The sequence below is a fragment of the Engystomops pustulosus genome, chromosome 10, assembly GCF_040894005.1.
Source record: "Engystomops pustulosus chromosome 10, aEngPut4.maternal, whole genome shotgun sequence".
NCBI classification, from domain to species: Eukaryota; Metazoa; Chordata; class Amphibia; order Anura; family Leptodactylidae; genus Engystomops; species Engystomops pustulosus.
The window spans coordinates 11885756-11901127 of record NC_092420.1 but is presented as its reverse complement, the minus strand read 5'-3'; the positions used below and the strand labels follow the sequence as shown (position 1 = coordinate 11901127).

At 42.3% G+C, this 15372-nt stretch overlaps 1 protein-coding gene across 2 annotated transcripts in view; it reads right to left on the bottom strand.

Moving 5' to 3' along the window:
- Positions 1–15069, bottom strand: part of CAMK1 (calcium/calmodulin dependent protein kinase I) — a 73824-nt gene extending 58755 nt beyond the window's left edge. For both annotated transcript variants that reach the window (XM_072128455.1, XM_072128454.1), the window contains exon 1: positions 14970–15069. The gene's annotated coding sequence lies outside the window, so the exon portion shown is untranslated. The remainder of the gene's footprint in view (positions 1–14969) is intronic.
- Positions 15070–15372: the final 303 nt, after the last annotated feature.

The following is a 15372-nucleotide window of genomic DNA, read 5'->3' as shown; positions in this document are numbered from 1 at the left end:
TGTTGGAAAACACTAGCTTTGAGCCCATTTTGTAAAATTGCTTTTATAGGAGGCTCCCCTGCTGTGCCCATCTCATTGGATGTAGTACTTCTCCTGAATTTTGTGTAAGGATCCAAGGCTTGGATGTTTTACATTAGTAAGTACGCATTACCCGTCCATGGATATAACATTGCTCCATTTTTTTATTATCCATCATCAACGCAACAAAAAAAACATCATCCAGATGCAAATCTCAAGGTATTGTATCACTTGGTTCTATTACCAGGTCTCCATTAATAGCTTCTTCAAGTATCAGGCAGGAGATTTTTCTTCTTTCCGAGTACATTTAATCAACTTTTTTTTTTTAAATAACTACATCTCACAGGTTACCATGACAACAGCAGCAGCTCATAAGTATACGACGCGATCCCCCCCCCCCCATTCCTCCCGCCCATGAGAACACCTCTGACACTTGTTAGAAACCTCTGCAGTTTGCGTATAGCAACCACCCCTCCATAAATAGTCTACTGATGAAGGCTTCTCAGCTGCGTACCGGATTCCTCAATTGTTACAGGAACCCATCGGAGTGTAAAGTAGGGCTCCCGATTTATTTTTAGACCACAGAACTAGGGCACCCTCGAAGAAGATGTTACCCAGCTCTATCAGTCTCATGAATGTGGATGCCCTGGTTTTCTCATCAAGATCCAAATTAGTCACGCAACCCAAGTAAGAGCTCCAAAAATATACTCAAGTGTCTATGGACAATCAAAGACCTCGATGACGACGCTCTCGATAAAAGGAAAATAAAACTGTTTCCATTGTTCATAAATTTGGCCAGATACCTCAATTGAGGTCTTCTATGAGGCCAAAGTGAAAATCCCTTTGTGCCTTATTGACTTGCAGTCACCATAAGTTAATAGATCAGAAAGTAAAAGTAATGAGAATAAAAACCAGTAGAAGAGAGTTAGAAAAGTGGAGAGTGGAAAACAAAAGGAAGACCAAGAAGATGCATGGATTTAATATCCAAAAAACACCAAATGAAAAACTTAAAGATCCAAATAAAGATACAAGTCCATCTCATAAGACATAAAATATAGGTTTCCATAGTTGTCCACTGGTCCTTAATTTCAATGAAAAAACTCCCTCACTGAAAAGTTAGAAACTAAAAACTGAATGGAGTCTACATAAATGGTGTCCAGTTCTGGATTTTGGGTCCAAACGGTGGCCAACAGACTTCATTGACTATGATAGGGGCCGGTTGTGTTTCCATCATACCATCAAGCATTTCACCCTAGAAAGTTTCTGTCTGGTATTTTTTAATAACCGTAGAACTAGAATGGAGACGTCACCAGAAGCCTCCACCAAAGAGGTGAAAAACGCCAAACTCTAACCATTATGACCTTGACTTGAGATCTTGTAAAGGTCCCAGAAGTACAAAAGTATGTCCAGGACTAGGAGACCAAAGAGAAGATGCTGGAACACTGGTCATCCATTTAGCCAATGTACCACAGGGCACCGAAATTGACCCATGGTCTTCACTCGTAAAATTTAATACGCTGGAGCATCCACGTCCAAGACTCATTCAAGATGCCATCACATGTCAACATCAGCAGCAATCATTGGGTGATGGTTCTTCACTCGTAAAATTTAATAAGCAAGATCATCCACGTCCAAGACTCATTCAAGATGCCATCACATGTCAACATCAGCAGCCATAGTTGGGTGATGATTCTGCTGAAATAATAGGGTAAAATCTTTGGAAATGATTGGTCAGCGAACTCTCTACCCCAATATTAAATTCCACCGTCCAACACGTCCTAGCTAATAGCCGCAATTAGATATCCCATGTTATGGCTACTAGAATGACCAAGTAACATCTTCTAGTATATATCTGCTCGAAAATCACAACAGATCTTCTTAAGAGGAGACGAGAAAGTCTTTATAATGTAGACGCATTTCCAGTTGGAGCTTATTTTCACTAATTGCCACTGCATGGAGAGGTAGAAGCGCAGCCTTTGATCCCAGTCCAATTAATGAATATTCAACGATCAGTCACAGCGTTCCGGCATCTACCTGAAGTCAGGGGGGACATTTCTTTACGCAATCATCTCAGAAAAAAAAATTAAGTCGGGATGAAAAGTCATATTTTAAGAGTAACAGTGAAGATGATGATGATGAGGTATATAGAAATAGCACCAAGGCATAAAATAGAATAAGCGGGAACACTATGTCGGGATTACCGAGTATGAACTGACCCAAGTATAAGCCGAGGCCCCTAATTTTACCACAAAACCTGGTAAAACCAATATTTTTTTTTTATTCGAGTATAAGCCGAGTTTGGATTTTTAGCACTTTTTTTGTGCTGAAAAACTAGGCTTATACTAGAGTATATATGGTACTTTAAAAAATATGCCCCAACGTTTATGACGGCAAACAATACTGTCTCTACTCGTCTTCAATTCACCATCGGTATCTTAGTCCATAACACAAAAAGTATTCTAAGCGTACAAACATTGCCTCATAAAAAAAAAAAAAATGTAAAAAATTTTGTAGCAATTAACCAAAAGTTAGGCAAAATATCCAAATCTCTGGTTGCTACGAGCAACATGGCCTCCATTTTGACACAGGTCTGCCGGGATTTTTAAATAAAGCTTCTACAAAAAAAAAGAAAAAGAAAGAGTTGCTCACACCAACCAGAGGCTTTCTATTATCTTAACAGTTCAAATAACACCTGCAATTTGATTGGTTGCTTTACACAAACACCTGTATATTGACCCCCTAATACTGAGTGGCTGTCATGATGGATTTAACACCATTTTAATGTGTTTATTAGGATTATTATGCTTATTAATAGAGAAAAAAATTGCAGTTTGACAATTAATTTTGATGCATTAAGTACCTTATATACTCGAGTATAAGCCTAGTTTTTCAGCACAAAAAATGTGCTGAAAAACCCAAACTCTGCTTATACGCGAGTCAAAAAAATAAATAAATCAAAACTCGCCTTTCTGGCGGCACCCGTAGATCTTCTGTGTGATCCATCTGGTATTGTTGTGCTGCACGAGGGGGGAAGGGGGGGGGGCTATATACACTGGGGCAGGGGCTGGCAGGCTATATACATTGGGGCAGGGGCTGGCTGGCTATATACACTTGGGCAGGGGCTGGCTGGCTACATACTGGAGAGGCTGTGACCAATGCATTTCCCACCCTCGGCTTATACTCGAGTCAATAGGTTTTCCCAGTTTTTTGTGGTAAAATTAGGGTGCTCGGCTTATACTCGGGTCGGCTTATACTCGAGTATATACGGTATCTGTGTAAACGGGATGAAGTTACTGAGTGGTGAAGTTCAACATTTAAATGCACGAAGAAGCTTCTAAAAGTAATTATCCGAAATAGAGAATGCATTCAGATCGTCGGCGGCGCCTTGCACGCCTCATTCCCATAAATATCTCATGAGATCCAAATACATTTTAGCATCATGTATTTTTCAGGACTCATAAAACTTGTTTTAATGCAAGGAAGAAAACTTCTTTAATGCATCAAATGAAAGTAAAATGAACATCGCACGAAAGTCTCCACGGGAATCGGAAGAGAACCGCACGTGACACATTGTAACACCACAACAGCAGTGACAATGGGGACAATACTGGTTGTCTCCCAAGTTTCTCAAAGGCAGAAGGCATCTCAGAAACTTTCTGGATTGAGAATTGTCAGACATAGGCTACACCCCCTTTAGCGAGCAAGAAGAAAACCATAAAAAAAAAAAAAAAACATTTATACTTGAGCAAAACACAAGGAACCTCTCAGCAGTGGCCACAACCCAATTCTGTAACAAGGAACCTCTGGACAGTGCCTACCAAACAATTCTAGAACAAGGAATCTCTGAACAGTGCCTACCAAACAATTCTAGAACAAGGAATCTCTGAACAGTGCCTACCAAACAATTCTAGAAGAAAGCACCTATCGGCAGTGGCTACCACATGATCCTAGAACAAGACATCTCACAGCAGTGGCCACAGTGTGATTCTAGAACAAGGCACCTCCCAGAAGTGCCACCACACAATTGTATAACAAGGCACCTCCCAGAAGTGCCTACCCCACTATTCTAGAACAAGGCACCTCCCAGAAGTGCCCACCCCATGATTCTAGAACAAGGCACCTCCCAGAAGTGCCCACCCCATGATTCTAGAACAAGGCACCTCCCAGAAGTGCCCACCACACGATTCTAGAACAAGGCACCTCCCAGAAGTGCCCACCACACGATTCTAGAACAAGGCACCTCCCAGAAGTGCCCACCACACGATTCTAGAACAAGGCACCTCCCAGAAGTGCCCACCACACGATTCTAGAACAAGGCAACTCCCAGAAGTGCCCACCCCAGAATTCTAGAACAAGGCAGCTCCCAGAAGTGCCCACCCCAGAATTCTAGAACAAGGCACCTCCCAGAAGTGCCCACCACACGATTCTAGAACAAGGCAGCTCCCAGAAGTGCCCACCACACGATTCTAGAACAAGGCACCTCCCAGAAGTGCCCACCCCACGATTCTAGAACAAGGCACCTCCCAGAAGTGCCCACCACACGATTCTAGAACAAGGCACCTCCCAGAAGTGCCCACCACACGATTCTAGAACAAGGCACCTCCCAGAAGTGCCCACCACACGATTCTAGAACAAGGCACCTCCCAGAAGTGCCCACCCCATGATTCTAGAACAAGGCACCTCCCAGAAGTGCCCACCACACGATTCTAGAACAAGGCACCTCCCATAAGTGCCCACCACACGATTCTAGAACAAGGCACTTCCCAGAAGTGCCCACCCCATGATTCTAGAACAAGGCACCTCCCAGAAGTGACCACCTCATGATTCTAGAACAAGGCAGCTTGTGCATTTGCAGACCAATTATTGGAAACCCACCAATACAGCTGATCTAGATAATCTACAGCAGAACTTTCCATTTATTCTCTGTCTTTGCAGGTTACAAATGGACAATTACAGGATTAGTTGTGTCATATAAGTAAAGGGAGGGGGGGGGGGGCAGAGTTACTGGAAGTATCTGCAGATAGGGATCCCAGAAGAATCGGAGATGAAAGGGAAAAAATAAAATCAATGTCTCTCCCTAAGTACGGGAGGCTCCGGCAGGCATTAGTATGAGCGAAGGACCAGTCCAAGTATCCAAGAGGACGAAACGCGCTCATTAACAGGCCCCAATATTAGCGATAAAACATAGAGGATATGACGACGGACACCTCAGAATATAATAACATATAATTGGAAGAAGTGACAATACTTCCAGGACGTACGCGCTCCGAGACTTCACCAGTTACTAGGCAACAGCACATGTAAGAGGAAAACAAACCGAGCCTACTCACTTTTACAGACACATAGACTTTGTCACTAAGAATTACCTATAGCCACCGTCACACTGTGTGCAACAGGTTTAAGCTGGAACCAGCTTCTATTACAGGGGTGTAAACTATAAAACTGTCCCAGCACCCCAAAAATATCATCCTTATCAAAAATAGTCTCCGAGATAGCTCTGTGTCCTATGACTTAATGAAGCAGATCTCTCTTCCCCTCCCAGAGCAGGAAATCTCAGAATGGAAGGATACAGCATTGGCCGGCGAGGAGAGATGACCCATGATTTAGAGACGTGCCTTGGTCTCTCTTCATAGCAGGACAAGGTGAGCCAAATAGGTTTAAGATCCTAAACCCCAGCATAATAATAAATAATATTAATACTTTATTTATATAGCGCTGCACAAAGCATGTCAAATCAGTCCCTGTCCCCAATGGGGCTCACAATCTAATCAACCTACCAGTATGTTTTGGAGTGTGGGAGGAAACTGGAGGACCCGGAGGAAACCCACGCAAACACGGAGAGAACATACAAACTCTTTGCAGATGTTGACCTGGGTGGGATTCGAACCCAGGACCCCAGCGCTGCAAGGCAGAAGTGCTACTCACTCAGCCACCCTTATAATTATAGAAGGTATGATGGGGGTTTGGTGGTCCCAAATTTGCTGATTTCAGTGAACCTTAAACACTAAAACAAGATTTGACTTCATGTTAGGCATGAGTAGCCCAGTAGTCAGCAGCTCAGGTAAGTTTCCTGTAGGTCACCGGATACTGCCCTGAACGGGAACAATAGAAAGGGGCGGGTCTGTGACTTACAGAAGTCATCAGCAATTTTTGGAATTTTTTTTGGCATATTCCATTAATACAGATGTGAACCTGGCCTTAGAGAGTGGATCAGTCCTATCCCGACATGACCCATAACACTAACTGCGAGAACTTGCTATAATAAACCCATAAGAGCCGTTCTCCTCGCGCGGCGCCAGACTCTTTTGCTCGTTTACTCCCGGCATTGTGGTCGGGGGTTCCATTATGTTAATGCACATTACTCAGCTTACAATGTGCCTTTAATATCCGCTGAAGTTAAATACGGGTTTTACTTGCTCTTTTAAGCGCGGCTGAAGCTTGACAGTCAGTAGGAAGAGCAACGTTCACTCGGCGTTTCACGTGCCCCCGTGGAGAGAGATTCCCTACAAAACAGCGGCTTTATTTATCTCATCCGATGATTGCTCCATAGAAGAATCCGCCCTGACAGCAGCTCCCTTCTACAGATCTGGGTCAGGAGAAAGAGGAAAGTCCTGGTAGAGCATTAGACAGATGAGAGGGTGATCTCCCGCCATCTCCGGCACAGCCCTGGGATTACCATGAACCCAGGGTGAATGCGCTCCCAGCAAAAGACTACAACTCACCACCAAGTCGTTCCTTAAAGGGGAGTTCTAAATAATAGATACCGCTGCCTTTAACTAAATGTACCATCAAAGTCAAGCATTATAAACCAGGGACATTACCACAGTTGGGGTCCCTGGATCTAGGAGTAATCTTCTTATACTTGTTATCCATGACTTTCTTCCTTCTAAAATCAACTTTTAAAATATGCTAATCAGCCTGAAGGGCTACAGGGGTGTTACCCCAGTCCCTCTGTGCTTCAGCTTCACAGGCTGTTACACCGTCTCCCCTCCCCAACCATCACCAGCCCCAGCCTATTGTAATCTCACTGCAGTAGAGAAAGTTACAGTACATGGTGGAAGGGGGGCTCATGTACAGTGTAACAGCCTGTGAAGCGACAGCACGGAGGGACTCTGGTTACACCCCCAGAGCACTTCTAGCTCATAAGCATAATTTTAAAAGTTAATTTTCGAAGGAATGAGGTAATGGATAACAAGTATAAGAAGATTACCACAGTTACTGTGCCTGGATCTATGAGGAAGTGGTCTTTGTTTATCTTGATGGTAGATTTCCTTTAAGATTGTGGGATGGCCCTGTGACTACCATTGTAAGAGATATAATGACCGACTTAAAGGGGCGGTCGTATCACAAACAATCCTTGTCATGTTGGGGTTAAAAGTGAATTTAGCTGTGGATTTTGTGGTGGGATCTTAAGCGAGGTCCACATGTGAGGGAATATGGGAGGGGGCAAATATTATTTAGGGCATAGATCATCAGCCCATGAGCTGCAGACACTTTCTATTCATAGGTGATCAGTGGAGGGAGGGGTTCAACATTCGGGCCCCGGAAACAAACATTTGTTCTATTTCGGGTATCAGTCTGGAAGCCAAGCCTGCAGTACCTCACAATGACCACTATACAATGTATGGAGACATATGAATTCAGCTCAGTGCATTGTAGACAAGCAAGTACAGAACAGCAAATCAATACAATGGTCCAGTGTCGGCACCCATAGACCAATCCGGGGAAAGGTCTTCAAGAAAATGGATGGAAACCCCCTTTAAATTTTGATGCATAATTGGGATCTCCCATTATACTATACACAGGAGGAAAAACTGTGTGCAAATCTGGGGTTTGCTAGGATCTGCTGGAAGGAGATCTAGCGGCTTTAACTCACTGCTCCGCCTCCACTTCCTATAATGTATCTATGTAATCGGAGATCCGGCTGTCGCTAGCAAGAGGGAGTTCAGCACAGATTTCAGAATGAAAAGCAGATAAGACGTCACAGTGCTCCTATTCACCAACAGCAAGCAGAGATCTGGCATCATAGAAATTCTGCCCTGGATAAAAACTTTACTTTTACAAAAAAAAAAAAAAAAAAAAAAAAAACAGCCGGACCCGGTCACATTCCTTACAATGACAAGTCAGGACCGGTGTCGGGATTTACGGCTCCGCACCACCACCTGGACAACGCCTGGCACACAGCTCAAATTTTGTAAATACATTGTAAATCCGGGATTATGAACGCGCTACATGTCATACAAGACGGACTTAGCCGCCGGACCTGAAAAACCATTAAAAGCCAAAATAGATGAAATCACATCCTGAGCCTTGAAGGGTCCGATTACCGGGAGACCTTCATCAGGCTCCGCTGCGGGCAGATCTGGGCATGTGACACTTCCCAGAGTCACCAAGGAAGACGATAACGTAATATCAACATTATTATAATAAACTGCATTAAGAGAGAACATCCTTAAAGGAACACTCCATGCCAACGTATTTCCAGCATTATGGCTAGTGGAGGTCGGCAGGAGGCGGAGCATGATACAGGGACGCAAAAGAGGTGGAAACTGGGAGAAACCAAATTACAGATAACTTAAAGGAAATCTACCACCAGGACGAAGGATTGCAAACCAAGCACACTGACATACTAGTGTGCGCAACCCTCTGGCAGGACCTGCTCTTCTTGTAGCTTTGTTTTTACGAAAAAGAGGTTTTAAAAATTATGCAGATGAGCCTTCGGGGCTCCAAGCTCCATTGACATCTATAGAGTCTGGAGCCCCAGAGGCTCATTTACATAATTTGTGGAACCTTTTTATTGTAAAAATAAGGTCCTAAGAAGCTAAAAGAAAAGCAGAACCTGCCAGAGGGGGCACTCACCAGTATGTCAGTGTGCTTGGTTTACAATCCTTCATCCTGGTGGTAGATTTCCTTTAAAATTCACCCCCCCTGTGAATTTTTAGAAAACACAATCTTGCAATACATAGCCGTATTTCAAAGTCCTGCTGCTACTAACAACATACAATCTTATAATAACACATGTTTCCAGGAGCAATGCCTTACAATGTCTGCAGAGAGCACAGAGCACAGCAGTGTGTGGATGTCCGCCCACTCCTGGCATTAAAATTCATTTTTTCACAGTCCTGCTGCCACTAGAAACATTCACAAAGGTTCGATCTTACATCTACCCAGGGTAGATTGTTGCTGGGACCTCCACTAATCTACTGTATAATGTGAGGGACCTGCCAAAATTTTGGGATTCCTGCATTTTTCAGATGCTTTTTGTATAAACTTAAAAGATCCGTGTCCTGAAAAGGACTCCTCCTCTATTAACTCAGTATTCACCATGTAGGTGCATGACAAGTGGCTTTCCATTGGTTCTGTCTCCCAACTTTTATAGTATTTGCTGTAAATTGACCCAAAATAACAAACACACAGCAGCAAGAACCTCACAACTGGGATTATGGACGACCCGTTACGTCTTTCCATGTTGGATTACTCACTAGAAAATGTTCCACTTTGGACATGGATTTGCTGCGCGTTATATAAATGTTACGTAGGTGTAAAGGAAAATACAATTACAGTAACTATCTCCGACACACGCACAAAAATAACAACATCTAGAAGTCATTCCTACCAGCAAATCAGAAACATGAGGTATGAAGATCAGATACAATCCTGCACTGATCCTATATATGTATTATACTCCAGAGCTGCACTCACTATTCTGCTGCTGGTGCAGTCACTGTGTACATACATGACATTACTTATCCTGTACTGATCCTGAGTTACATCCTGTATTATACTCCAGAGCTGCACTCACTATTCTGCTGCTGGTGCAGTCACTGTGTACATACATGACATTACTTATCCTGTACTGATCCTGAGTTACATCCTGTATTATACTCCAGAGCTGCACTCACTATTCTGCTGCTGGTGCAGTCACTGTGTACATACATGACATTACTTATCCTGTACTGATCCTGAGTTACATCCTGTATTATACTCCAGAGCTGCACTCACTATTCTGCTGCTGGTGCAGTCACTGTGTACATACATGACATTACTTATCCTGTACTGATCCTGAGTTACATCCTGTATTATACTCCAGAGCTACATTCACTATTCTGCTGCTGGGGCAGTCACTGTGTACATACATGACATTACTTATCCTGTACTGATCCTGAGTTACATCCTGTATTATACTCCAGAGCTGCACTCACTATTCTGCTGCTGGTGCAGTCACTGTGTACATACATGACATTATTTATCCTGTACTGATCCTGAGTTACATCCTGTATTATACTCTGCACTCACTATTCTGCTAGTAGTGTATATACATGACATTTCACCATGAGATGCGCTCTCTTTATTACACAATACACCAGATAAGTTTTGCTATTTTTAGAGACACAGTATAAAAGTTTGTACATTCAGCTTATTTCAGGCAGATGGAACGCCTCATGACTTTGTAGCTGTGTAGCGCTGGAATCACACTGTATGCACTAGATGTTACGCTGCATAGACTAGTACTCTATAAAGTTATGTGTCAGAGGTTATGATGTCCCATGATACATAAAATTCCTCAAAAATCCACAAGATGCTACAAAGCGTTCAATGTGCCAAAATGAAGTCTACAGCTTTCTATTATTTGTGTAAAAATTTTCACCATTTTCAAGATCTCTGCTTGCTGACAGGAATTGAGAATCCTTTTGCTTAACTCCAGAGGCTTTATTTACGCTTTGGATCACTGGGAATCCCAAAGATCAGACCCCTAGAAAGGGAGTTCAACCCCTTTAAAGGGATACTCACCAGAGTATTTTAACCCACTACTAGCCCCCTCAGGTACGGAATGAAATGTCCTTTTTAAGAATTCCCTCTTTCATGTGCATTCTCACCTGTTTACCTATAAAAAAAAAATCCACCAAAGTCATTTGACAATGAGCAGAGAAGAGTCATATTTTACCTGTTTAAAGGCTACATTGAAGGGTCACTTCAGATGCCCTATCTTCAGTTCTATAGCACCTAGAAACATGCTGCTGGTGCCATATTACAGATAAGAATCCCATCTTTCAGATTCCATCAGGATCGTGGTTATGTGAGCTACACTGGAAAAGACATGGGAAATGCGAACAGCAGATACAGATCCAGTTGTTGCCTATTCCTTTTACAGCCTGTATCTATGGTTCTGTAAATCACAGAAGCACAAGCCTGATGTGATCTGAAAGATGAGATTCTTATCTTTAATATGACACCAGCAACATAGAACTACCATAGAACTGAAGATAGGGGAAGTCTAAAGTGACACTGTACCTGCAGATTCTAAACTTGACTCATCTCATGTATAATATGACTCTTCTCTAATTATTTGCATATGATTTTGGAGGAGTTTTTTTTTTAAATAGGTAAACGGGTGAGATTTCACATAAAAGAGGGAATTCTAGAAAGGACATTTCATCCTCTACCTGAGAGGGATGGGAGTTTAATGGGGTAAAATCTAGTGACAAGTTCCCTTTAAGCTGCAAAGCCTTCGCTCAGAACCCTCATGGATGCCGGAGAAATCCATATTTAGACAGGTGGTGGACACCTGTGAGGCGACATCTACCCCCAAATCAAACAGACAAGGATTGTTCATACATAAAGCATGGAATGTTCCGTGTCCCCAGTCACAGAATGTTCTATTATTCCATGATCCCACATATTTCCAGGTTGTTTTTCCAGTAACAATAATACCACAGAACATGCTGGGAGTTGTAGTTCTTTAGTTTCACGTTAAACTAACCGCCGAGCCCCTCAAAAAAGTTTGTTAAAGTGGCCCCTGCCAGTAATCGGACACCCAAAATTCCACAAAACCATCACAACGTAACCATCAAGTCAGATCCGCTGAATATTTCCAGGAAAACTCCCAACATCCACAAATAACTCTGTTACTACAATAATCAGGAATTCCTCCATCTTTCGACTATAAAAATCTCTGTCTAAACTCGTCGTATATACCACCCCCTCCACCCGAAAAACCTAAACTCCACTAAAACAGATGTTCTTACATAACAGACCCTGCAACTCAGAAGAATCCGACAACGCACCTTCACCTCACACACCTGACCGTTCACGAAGTGAAATGTTCAATAAAGCTGGTTGATATTATGGACACCGAGCCATAATACACATCACTTTGGCCCTTACTGGTGTTACCTGAGACTTATGGTGGTCTATAATGTCTGGGCTCTACTAGAAACCTGTGGTAGAATGACAAGTGCCATAGTGCCCTCTTAAAGGGGATGTCCTGCAAAATTCATAGGCGACGTGAAGGTACGGGTCATGTGACATAAATATTGCGCAAAACAGAGTCTAGTTGCCGACAGCGACCAGTGTGAAAAAAAAAAACATGGGGGAAATTTATAAAAACCTTCTAAAAGGAGATCTTCCTTAGTCAGCCAATCACAGCACAGCTTTCATTAACTGAGCTGCTATTGAAAAATGTAAGCTGTGCCGTCATTGGTTGAAATGAGAAATATGGAAAGTTTTTATTTTAGCTAGTTTTTTTTTACTCTCACCGCAATATTTTTTAGTCACAATCCGCGCGTTTGTCATGGACAGGACGGTACGAGGAAGCCAGAGACCCACGACGCCAATCTAGTGATCTCATTATTTAAATTTTACACATATGGATGTGTTTTATATTTTATATGAAATGTTATCTAAAAAAAAATATCGAAAAAGATCCATATAATACACATGACGCGCAAAATATCAAAATTGTAAATCAACAATTATAATCCCCAGATCAGAGCCCGATAACCGCTCCAGATGAGAGGCAGTGACAGATGCTTCCCAAGAGGTTCCGCAGCAGCTGTGATTGCTCCAGTGACACGGACGTCTGCCCGCACAGCGCCCATTATCCGGGCCACTAGGATTCATTTTCCTCACAGTCAGAAATCTGTCATCTGCCCCCGGGTGACATCTAGGCACGCATCAGCAGTCCTGGGAGCCGGCGTGCGGGGGCAGAGTGGCATCACGGATTACAGGTGCAGCAGGTAGACGGAAGAGGCCACTAAATCCGGGATTAATGGGGACGTCCCATAAGAAGCCTAAAGAGGAGATCCATGATGTGCCCGCAGTGCAGGGCACAGGGAGTCACATACAACCTGCAGGATGGCGCCGTACAACCCGGAGTACAGAGCCTGGCACATCATACACAGCGACCCACATGTTCTACATGCAGCATCATACATACTGTACATGCACATACATGAGACATTATACATAGTGACCATGGGAATATCATACATACAATACATGAAAATACATGAAACATCATACATGATGTACATGCAAATATACACATCACACATACTGTACATGTTCTACATGCAGGATCATACATAATGGACATGTACATACATGAGGCATTATACATAGTGGCCATGGGTATACAGACCAAACATAATACATACAATACATAAATCATCATACATGATGTACATGCGAATATAAACATCACACATACTGTACATGTAGGTACATGAGTATACATAGTGACCAGGGGAATACATACATACGTGTGAATATACACATCATACATACTATACATGTAGGATCATACATACTGTACATACATCTTACATACAATGCATGTAAATACATGCAACATGCATAATGTACATGTAAATTTACACAACAAACATGCTATACATGTGAATACATACATCATACATAAAGTTTATGTGCATATATATAACATAATAGATACTATACATGTGAAAATGTATGTACACTATACATGCAGCATTCACATACTGTACATGTGGTATGTATATGTCCTATGTCCTCTATTATTCCTCTGGGTAATGTGCAATACTTGTCTGTAAGCAAATACCTTGCCTTGTTCTGAGGACTATTCCTCCTCTACCTCTATACAGGTTACTGCGATCTATTCCTCATGTATACTCAGTTATGTGACCATGGCTGGACTATTTATGTGGATGTTGTCTTTCTTAATGGATTTGTTTTAATTGCTCTAATAAAGTGATATTTTATGCTTTCTACATTCTGGTTATCGTTTCCTTTTTTATGTGTTTTTTTTTATTTTGGGAACAATCTAGTGGAGATACAAATAAAAGGGGGCACAGATATAATGTATTGGTGTACATCATACATACTGTAAGGTTCAAATATACAGTTCATGTGAATACATTGTTCATATACACCATAAATGTATACTGTACATGTGATTATATGCTACTTCATACATAATGTGAATAGATTCATCATCATACATACTGAACATGTGAACAGATATATCATACATACATTCTGCATATGTGATTACATACTATACACAAGAATGCATACATTATACATAATCCTACACACATTAAAATTATCCATAGTGCACATCATACATAATACTGCACATGTGACTATATAGAACATCATACACAATACTGCACATGTGACTATATAGAACATCATACACAATACTGCACATGTGACTATATAGAACATCATACACAATACTGCACATGTGACTATATAGAACATCATACACAATACTGCACATGTGACTATATAGAATATCATACATACTGCACATGTGACTATATAGAATATCATACATACTGCACATGTGAATACATAAAACATACATACTGCACATGTGAATACATAAAACATACATAAATGCTGCACATGCATAAACCCGGCATGACATACATACATACCTACTATGACTACATAAATGCAGGATGATACATAGTTCACATGTTGATACCAAGGATCATACATAGCAGACATGTACATACAGGTAACACTATGCATACAAGACACATACATGATAATCACATGTGTGCAGCATCATGCAGATAGCCTATAATAATGCACACATGATACACGCGCGCATCACACATACATGCTAATCCCGCTGTACACATGATGCGGTTCCCATCCTCTCACACGCGGCAGTGTCTGACCTGGGCAGGAGCGGTGTCCGGTGCTCGGTGCACTCCCTGCTGCACGGTGTCTGTCTCCTGCCTGCCCAGCACTGATGTCAGCACAGCCCGGGAGGGGCGGGAGCGACGCCTGGACACAGCCAACCGCGACGCTGCGGGGCGGAGTTACCTCCATGGGGGCGGAGTCTACGATGGGTATAAATTTAGGCGCTGTGGAAGACTTTCATTCACAATCATGGAGGCAGCGGAGAGAGCGGGAAATGTGAGGAGAAGATGTCATGTCACTGACTGAGTCACTTTAGTGTTTTGGGTCTGGTTTTAGGAGTTCATAAAGAATTCCTCAGATCTCAGCTACATCGAAAGTTTTTTAAAAACAGTCTCTCATCATGACCGAAGTCCTCGATAACGTCGGTCTCCGTGACAA